This window comes from Rattus norvegicus, chromosome 2 (assembly GCF_036323735.1).
Source record: "Rattus norvegicus strain BN/NHsdMcwi chromosome 2, GRCr8, whole genome shotgun sequence".
Lineage (NCBI taxonomy): Eukaryota > Metazoa > Chordata > Mammalia > Rodentia > Muridae > Rattus > Rattus norvegicus.
The window spans coordinates 56,150,236-56,158,862 of NC_086020.1; the positions used below are offsets into that span (position 1 = coordinate 56,150,236).

Consider the following 8,627-nt stretch of genomic DNA (forward strand, 5'->3'; position numbering starts at 1 on the left):
GATTCTCACCTATATCAAAGAAATTTCTCTTTGCAGCAAACTGGAAAATGACGTCTGCATATAATTCAGAGGTCAGCTGACTGTGGGAGCAAAGCCCCAACAGATACATCGATGGCTGAACCCAAGACTCACAATACCTTGTGGTAGAAGGGGCTTCACCAGAACTGTGAAGAATCAGGCAACCAGGAAGTCTGCTTGAGATCGTGTTTCCAAGGAATAACGGGAGAGGTACATCAATGATACCTCAACTATATGGATGCCTAACAAGACTAGAACAGAGACAATTTCAACAAACCTGCTAGGTAATACAGAAAGGGGAACTTTCACTGGGTCCCACCTCTAGACACATTACTACTGTCAAATAATGACTGCAGAGAGAGAGAGAGAGAGAGAGAGAGAGAGAGAGAGAGAGAGAGAGAGAGAGAGAGAACACAAGTCTCTGCCAGGAATAAGTCCCTTCATTTGTTATCCAGCACAAAGTGGCCAGCCCTGAAACTGTATACACAAAGTAATACAAAATATATTCACCAGGCTGTATTTATACCTTTACATATATGCATATATACACACATATATGAATGTAACTGTAATAATCAATGAAAAAGACAACATCAACTTCAGAGAGGGAATGTGTTTGGGGCAGGTAAAGGGTTGGAGGGAGGAAAGGGAGGGTGAAAGTAATATATAGTTATAGTTTTAGTTAACATAAATACATACATGTTTTAAAAATGGGGATAATTTGACCTTTTACTTTCTGATGTATATCCCCTGTATTTCTTTCTCTTGTATTTATTCTCTACCTAAGGCTTCAAAGGCTATTCTGAGACAGAGTGGAGAATGTGCACCCTGTCTTGTTCCCAATTTTAGAGGAAGCATTCTCATTGACTCTCCCATGTAATAGAAAGCTAACAGTTTTCTGCATATGGTTTTATGTCTTTTTGCCAACATGTGATCCTTTTATTCTTAGATTCTTCAGGGATGTTATTAGGAAATCATGTTAAACTTTTCCATGTTAATTGAAATGAACATGTGATTTCTCTCTTTTGGTTTATTTATAAATCAAATCATAATATAGATATTGGCTTATGTGTCTTGAACACATCTGGAATGAAACCAAATTGATAGTAGTGTCTGACCTTAATTAAGATGTTCTTGAATTTGGTTTATAAGGATTTTATTGAGATGTTTTGCATCTGTATCCACCAAGGATTTCAAGCTATAGCAGTTTCCTTCATATGTCCTTACTTGTATGTCTTCAGAGTAATACTCTATCCATGGGATGAACTCATAGTCTTTTTTCCCGTGTTGCTGTATGGAGTAGTTTGAAGACCATTGTCATCTCTTTCTCAAAGGTGTCATAAAATTTGGCAGTGAACCCATGCAATCTTGAGCTTTTTGTTGTTATTGGTAGATTTTTATAGTTTTCCTGAGATGTCCACTGTATTCTTGGTTTCTGAATGTGTGGTTCCCAGTTGGTAACAGTATTTGGGTATCTTAGGGGCTGTGGCCTTGCTGGAGCAAGTGTATCACTATGGTAGGCTTTGAAGTTTCAAAAAAAAATCATATGCACTTTCCAGTTTGCTTTCTCTGCTTCCTGTTTGCTGTGTGAGATGTGAGCTCTCAGCTGTTCCCATGTCATCATTGATGGTGCTTGCCTTAATGTTCCTCTACTGTGGTGGTGATGGACCTTTATCCTTTTGGAAATATAAGCCCCAAATAAACCCTTTCCCTAAGTTGCCTTGGTGACGGTGTTGGATTGCAGTAACAGAAAAGTAACCAACGCAGAGATCTTTCATTATTAACTCAATTTAATTCACTGACATGGGTCTGTTTAAACAGGTTATGTACTCTACATTTAATTTTCTAGTCATATGTGTCCATGCATTTTTATATACTCTTTCTTCTAGATTTTATAATGCTTTTGGAAATACAAAATTTTAAAGTATTTCATGATTGTTCTCTCTGTGTTTCATGAGTCTCTGTAGTAATCATTTTTAAATTCTAATTTTATTAATTTTCAGCTCTTTCCTTTGGTTAGTTTGGCTATAGTCTCGTCAGTCTTGCTTTTTTTTTCTTCAGAGAACCAACTCCTTGATTGATTTTGTATGTTTCTCTTTTAGTCTCTTCTTTATGAATTTCTGCTCTTACCTTTATTCTTTCTTACACTCTACTGATTTCTGGTTTGTATTATTATCGTTTATATAGGAAAATGAGATATATCATTAAGTTGTGTAAGGTTTTCTGATTTCTTTTTAATTTAAAATTTCATTTTGATGAGAATTTGATATACTGTATTTACATAATTTATATCTTCCTCCCCCAAAGTTCTCTCATGTCACTTCCTTTCAAGTTCATGATTCTTTTTGCTAAAATTATGATTGTTTTGTGAGTGCACATATAACCCACACACATACATCTACCCCCACAGCCTATTGAGCCCATTCATTATTGTTCTTATGAACACTAGTTCTTTGACTGACTGACTCCTTGGGACTACATAACCTATCAGGGTCACATCCCTGGAGGAGACTGATTCTCCCTCTCTTGGCATTGATTGATTGACATGGTTCTTCATCTAGGGGTAGGGCCTTGTTAAATTTATCCTATCCATGTTGACTTCTTGACTGGTGCTGTCATTATGCAGGTCTTGGTTAGGCAACCATAAGAATGGGGAAACTGGAAGCTGTGGGTGTGTGGGTGGGGGAACACCCTCATAGAAGAACGGGAGGGGTGATGGGATACAGGGTTTATGGATGGGAAACTGGGAGGATAACATTTGAAATGTAAATAAATAAAAAATATCCCCCCACCTTATCATAACTAGAAGTCTATCTGGCAGCATGCTCCGTGGTCCTCTGGCTGTGTTCCTTCTTTAGTGACGTTCTGTAAGCCCTGTATATAGGCGTAGATTTATTAGCTGCTGCTGGACATCCTGATGTCACTAAGTCTCTGCATTTTAATCAGCTGTGGATCTCTGTAGTAGCCTCTGTTGCAGAAAGAAACTTCGTTGATGAGAACTGAAAGCTATATTTCCCTGTGGGTCTAAAGATAAATTTTTCGCATACACCTAGAAATTAGCATGTAAAGAATGTGACCAGGTTTCTGATAAAAATCTCAATCCTTAGTCAAGATCAGTAAATTCATATTTGAGAGAAATCTTATGCAGATAATTTACCCTTTGAGGGGGTTAATCAGGTGTTTATACTTGAGAAAAGGAAGATATTTATGTGTGGAAATTCTTTACAAATCTAAAGAATGTAATAAATAATAAAGATGTATGAATAATCATAAAACTTTTAATTGTTTATAGTTTACTCAGTGTTATGTGTTGTAGTATAATGAAGTATACTGACACCAAAAGAGTGCAACTACTTCATTTTAGAAAGGACAACACTTTGCTATAAGGTCAAACTTATAAAAATCACCCCACTTTTAAGAACTACATGAAACACAATTTTGAGAAATTTGACTCTGAAGAACAAGACTGTTCCTGCTAAATGTCAGCCAGTAGTTTTATTTATACCACATGTAGTGAAGTTTGAAATACTGGAAATTTGGAATGTGGGTGAGCATTAATTATTTGAAAGTTTAAATAAAAGGTGCTTTAAAAATATGTATTGTTATATCATTATGTATTCATCAAAATTGTGGACTTACAACACTAAATGTGAATGTTAGTATACACTATCATCATAACGAACACATTTTTTTTTTTGGTTCTTTTTTTCGGAGCTGGGGACCGAACCCAGGGCCTTGCGCTTCCTAGGTAAGCGCTCTAACCACTGAGCTAAATCCCCAGCCCACGAACACATTTTTAGGCATGGTGGCCTATGCCTGTTACTCCCACACTCACAGAACTTGTGTGGGAAGATCCTACATTTGATACTATCCTAAGTTATGTAATACTATATCTACAAAGAACACATCAGAAGAAAAAATAGAAATAACAGAAACGCTCCACTCTGGTTTAAATATTTATGGTAAAGAAGATTGTGTGGATAGAGGAAGAGAAATGTGGAAACATTTTTTTTTTCTCTTCAATTTTGCTGTTAACCGAAAACTATTTGAAAAACCCGTCTATTTCAAAAATATTACATTGACACCATAGAGGAACACTCAGATTTGGTGAGCACCGATCTCTTGCTCACCTGCTGGAACAGAACTACACACTACTGCAGCACCAGTACTAGAATCATTGCCGTTTCCTGCCCCAGTGATGGAAGATCCACTACCTTACAGAGCCATTTCCATTGTTGGGCAGAACCAGGATTCCAGAGCTCTTCTTTGTGTGAAACTGACGTCAGCCTCATTGTGACTTCCAATCACCGTGCGTCATTCTTCCTGTTGGAACTACGTGGAATAAATCTAATTTCTTAGCCACATGAAGTCCATTTATATATTGGGAAGCAGAGTTCATAGTCTCCCTGGCTCTAGCTCATTCCACATCTTTTTCCAAGGCTGAAGATTCTTTGTATTTTCAGTGGTTCTTTGTCTAATGCAATTTCCCGGCAATTACTACCCTGATTAATAAGTCTACTCTTCTTAATATGTTAGTTTCTGAAAGTATTAGCATCCTGTTGGGCACGTGTAGTTAACCATCTAAAATGAAGACCTTCCTGACTCCATTAACCTTCCGTTAACTCTGGTTGCTGTGCTAGGGCTGCTGGTGTGTATTTGCTGAGTATTAGCCCAAATAATCTTCCCGATGGAATATGATTACCAGCATTGAACGTGGAGCTTTCCATGATATGATTTAGAGTTGAGTGGACCTTTGCCAGCCTTCAGCTACCTGCAACACAGAGTAAGTTGTATGCCTGGCAGTAAAACAAATTGAGAACATTGTTCCCTTTTTGGGGGGTTATCTTAAAAATATTTCTTTTATTTTTGATATTATATAAATACACCATTTTTCCCTTTCTCTTCTTCTCTTCAAAACTTCCCACACACCCCTCCTTACTTGCAAATTGTTAGTCTCTTTTTTCATTAGCTGTTGTTATATGCGTGCATATATGTCTAGATACATATATATTGCTAAATATAATTTGCTCACTTGGCATAATTTTAACTGAGTACATGTTTTCAGGGCTGACCATTTAGTATTGGATAACCAATTGGTGTGTTCTTCCTCAAGGAATATGACTTCTGATCTCAGCATTCCTTAGTTCTCTGTGTATGGTTGAGTCCTCTTGAGTTTCCTCCATATACTATAGCATGTCTTTTTTTGCTGTCGTTGTTCAGCTCCTATTTAGGCAGTCATGTTGGTGAGATTTTATGACTATATTTCTGATTCGCTAGGAGATACAAACTGCTCAGAAATCCATACAGGGAGTAGATATCTGAAAGAAAGGGAGGATTCATGGGAAAATGCCATCAAGAAGAAAACCAGAGCAAGGACTAATAAAGAGCAGGGCAGTAATTTATACAACAGAGACTCAGACCAGTTCTTATCAGTCAGATCAACAGTTGGGTCTTTGAAAATATCAGATAAAATTGACTAATGCTGAGTCAATCAAACCAAAAGAAAGAGAACTAAGACTCCAATTATAAACATAAAAGGTAAAAAGGACATCATAGTTTCCCAGAAGATCCAGGTGATTATTAGAGAAGACTTTGAAAACCTATATCACGACATTCTTGAAAACCTAGAAGAAATGTCTAAGTTCCTGGACAGGTATATTACACAAAATCAAACTAGGATTCTGCAAAGAATATAAATAGATTTAAAATGTATAACAAAATTGAAACAGTCATAAAGAATTTCCCAGAAAAGCAAAGTGGATTCACAGCCAAATTCTGATACACTTTCAATACTCAATAAAATAGAAAGGGGAAGGAACATTATTAAATTTACTACATGAAGCCAGAATTTCTAAAAAAAAAAAATCAGACAAGGACACAAAAAACAAAGGCAATAAACAGATTCCTTGATGAGTATAGATCTAAAATTTCCTAAGAGAATACATGTATGCTGAATTCAGGAGACCATTAAGAAGCCTGTATTCCTAGTGATACTCTACTATACTTATAAAACATTGTCTTATCCAGTCATTATCAGAGCTTATGCTGGCAGTAGATATGAACAGATGCGGAAATCCATAGTTAAATAACTGGAGAGAGAGAGAGCCTAAATGGAAGTTCTCCATCAAATCCATCTTCTCAGCGTTCAGAGAATCCTGTGGAAGAGTAGGAAAGATTGTAAGACCCAGAAGGTATGGAGGACACCAGGAAAATATGGTCCCATGAATTAACTAAGCAATACACACATGAGCTCACAGAGACAGAAGCAGCAAGAACCTACATGGGTCTACACCATGCCTTTTGCATTTATATTATAGCTATTAGCTTAGTATTTTTATGGGACTCATGGCCAATGAGGGGGTCTCTGACTCTATTGCTTGCTCTTCCTCCTCTTGGATTGTTCGGTCTAACTTTGATTTGATAGTTTTTGCTTTATCTTATATTTTATTTTTCTAAGGCTTGGTTTTTATCTCTTGGAAGTCTCTTCTTTTCTAATGAGAGACAGAAAAGGAGTGAATCCAGAAGGGAGGGGAGGTGGGGAGGAGCTGGGAGTAGTAGAGGGATGGGGAACTATAATTTGGATTTATTGTATGAGAAAAAAATTATTTTTTAATTTAAAAAATATTTATTTGGACTATCTTTCTCTATTATTCATCATCTTATGATTTTTATTTTTCCATTTGTCCAAGAGGATATTTATTATTGATATATATTTTAAAAGATTATTAGATTTTTTCTCTTTTTTTAACTGGATATTTCTTATTTACATTTCAAATGTTATTCCCTTTCCAGGTCTCCTGTACATAAGACTCCTAACTCCTCCCCCTCACCTTAAAATTATTTTTCAATGAAAGAAAAGAAAAAAGAAGATCATGTCCTATGACCTTATTTATTTTATTTCTTGGAGGCAAGAATACATCTACATATCTAAAGGTATAATTGAAATACAGTGCTATAATTATATTTAAGGACAAAAATCACATGATCATCTCAACAAAGCATGAACATACCTTTGGTAAAAGTTAACACTCATCTCATGATAAAGAAACCTTGATTAAATGAGGTAGAGGAAGAACATCCTTTCACGTATGTAGTAAGGGCTACCGTTTTGGTTACAATTTTGTGTCATTGTAAAGTATTCATAAAACACATCTCCAAAACAGGTTGTGAACTCTTGTTCCTTTGTTGGTCTTATGAATTCTAACTGGTAGGGATCCTAGATTCCTCTGGTGGTGTAACCAGTTCCCTGCCCAGCCATGGACCAGAGGGCTCCTCCTTTAATGTAAGGATTAATGGTTCCATGAAAGGGGCTTTTGGTGACATCTTAGTTTCCTCAGACTGTTCTACATTTGGCTACCCCAGACTACTAAGCTTTCAGTTCATTTCTTGAATTTTTAAAAATGTAGATTTCATCTGAGTCTGGCATTTTTCTAAGACTTCTCAAACCATGCCACTTTTTGAGCTGCCTCACAGGTGGCCCACCTCACCAGTGGACTTCTGTTACCTGTTTTTCTTTTCTTTTTTTTTATTAACTTGAGTATTTCTTATATACATTTCGAGTGTTATTCCCTTTCCCGGTTTCCGGGCAAACATCCCCCTCCCCCCTCCCCTTCCTTATGGGTGTTCCCCTCCCAACCCTCCCCCCATTGCCGCCCTCCCCCTAACAGTCTAGTTCACTGGGGGTTCAGTCTTAGCAGGACCCAGGGCTTCCCCTTCCACTGGTGCTCTTCCTAGGATATTCATTGCTACCTATGAGGTCAGAGTCCAGGGTCAGTCCATGTATAGTCTTTAGGTAGTGGCTTAGTCCCTGGAAACTCTGGTTGCTTGGCATTGTTGTACATATGGGGTCTCGAGCCTCTTCAAGCTCTTCCAGTTCTTTCTCTGATTCCTTCAATAGGGGACCTATTCTCAGTTCAGTGGTTCGCCGCTGTATTTGTTGTATTCTGGCTGTGTCTCTCAGGAGAGATCTACATCCGGCTCCTGTCAGCCTGCACTTCTTTGCTTCATCCATCTTGTCTAATTGGATGGCTGTATATGTATGGGCCACATGTGGGGCAGGCTCTGAATGGGTGCTCCTTCTATGTCTGTTTTAATCTTTGCCTCTCTATTCCCTGCCAAGGGTATTCTTGTTCCCCTTTTAAAGAAGGAGTGAAGCATTCACATTTTGATCATCCGTCTTGAGTTTCATTTGTTCTAGGCATCTAGGGTAATTCAAGCATTTGGGCTAATAGCCACTTATCAATGAGTGCATACCATGTGTGTTTTTCTGTGATTGGGTTAGCTCACTCAGGATGATATTTTCCAGTTCCAACCATTTGCCTATGAATTTCAGAAAGTCATTGTTTTTGAGAGCTGAGTAATATTCCATTGTGTAGATGTACCACATTTTCTGTATCCATTACTCTGTTGAAGGGCATCTGGGTTCTTTCCAGCTTCTGGCTATTATAAATAAGGCTGCTATGAACATAGTGGAGCACGTGTCTTTTTTATATGTTGGGGCATCTTTTGGGTATATGCCCAAGAGAGGTATAGCTGGATCCTCAGGCAGTTCAATGTCCAATTTTCTGAGGAACCTCCAGACTGATTTCCAGAATGGTTGTACCAGTCTG

General features: G+C 37.6%; 1 long non-coding RNA gene across 3 annotated transcripts in view; it reads left to right on the top strand.

Moving 5' to 3' along the window:
* LOC103691475 (uncharacterized) overlaps positions 1–7,512 on the top strand; it is a 49,972-nt gene extending 42,460 nt beyond the window's left edge. For 2 of the 3 annotated variants that reach the window (XR_005500712.2, XR_005500714.2), the window contains 2 exons: positions 37–4,801; positions 6,811–7,512. This is a non-coding gene — a long non-coding RNA (uncharacterized LOC103691475). The remainder of the gene's footprint in view (positions 1–36; positions 4,802–6,810) is intronic. The other variant, XR_005500713.2, reaches the window with a different exon arrangement.
* The last annotated feature ends 1,115 nt before the right edge of the window (positions 7,513–8,627 follow it).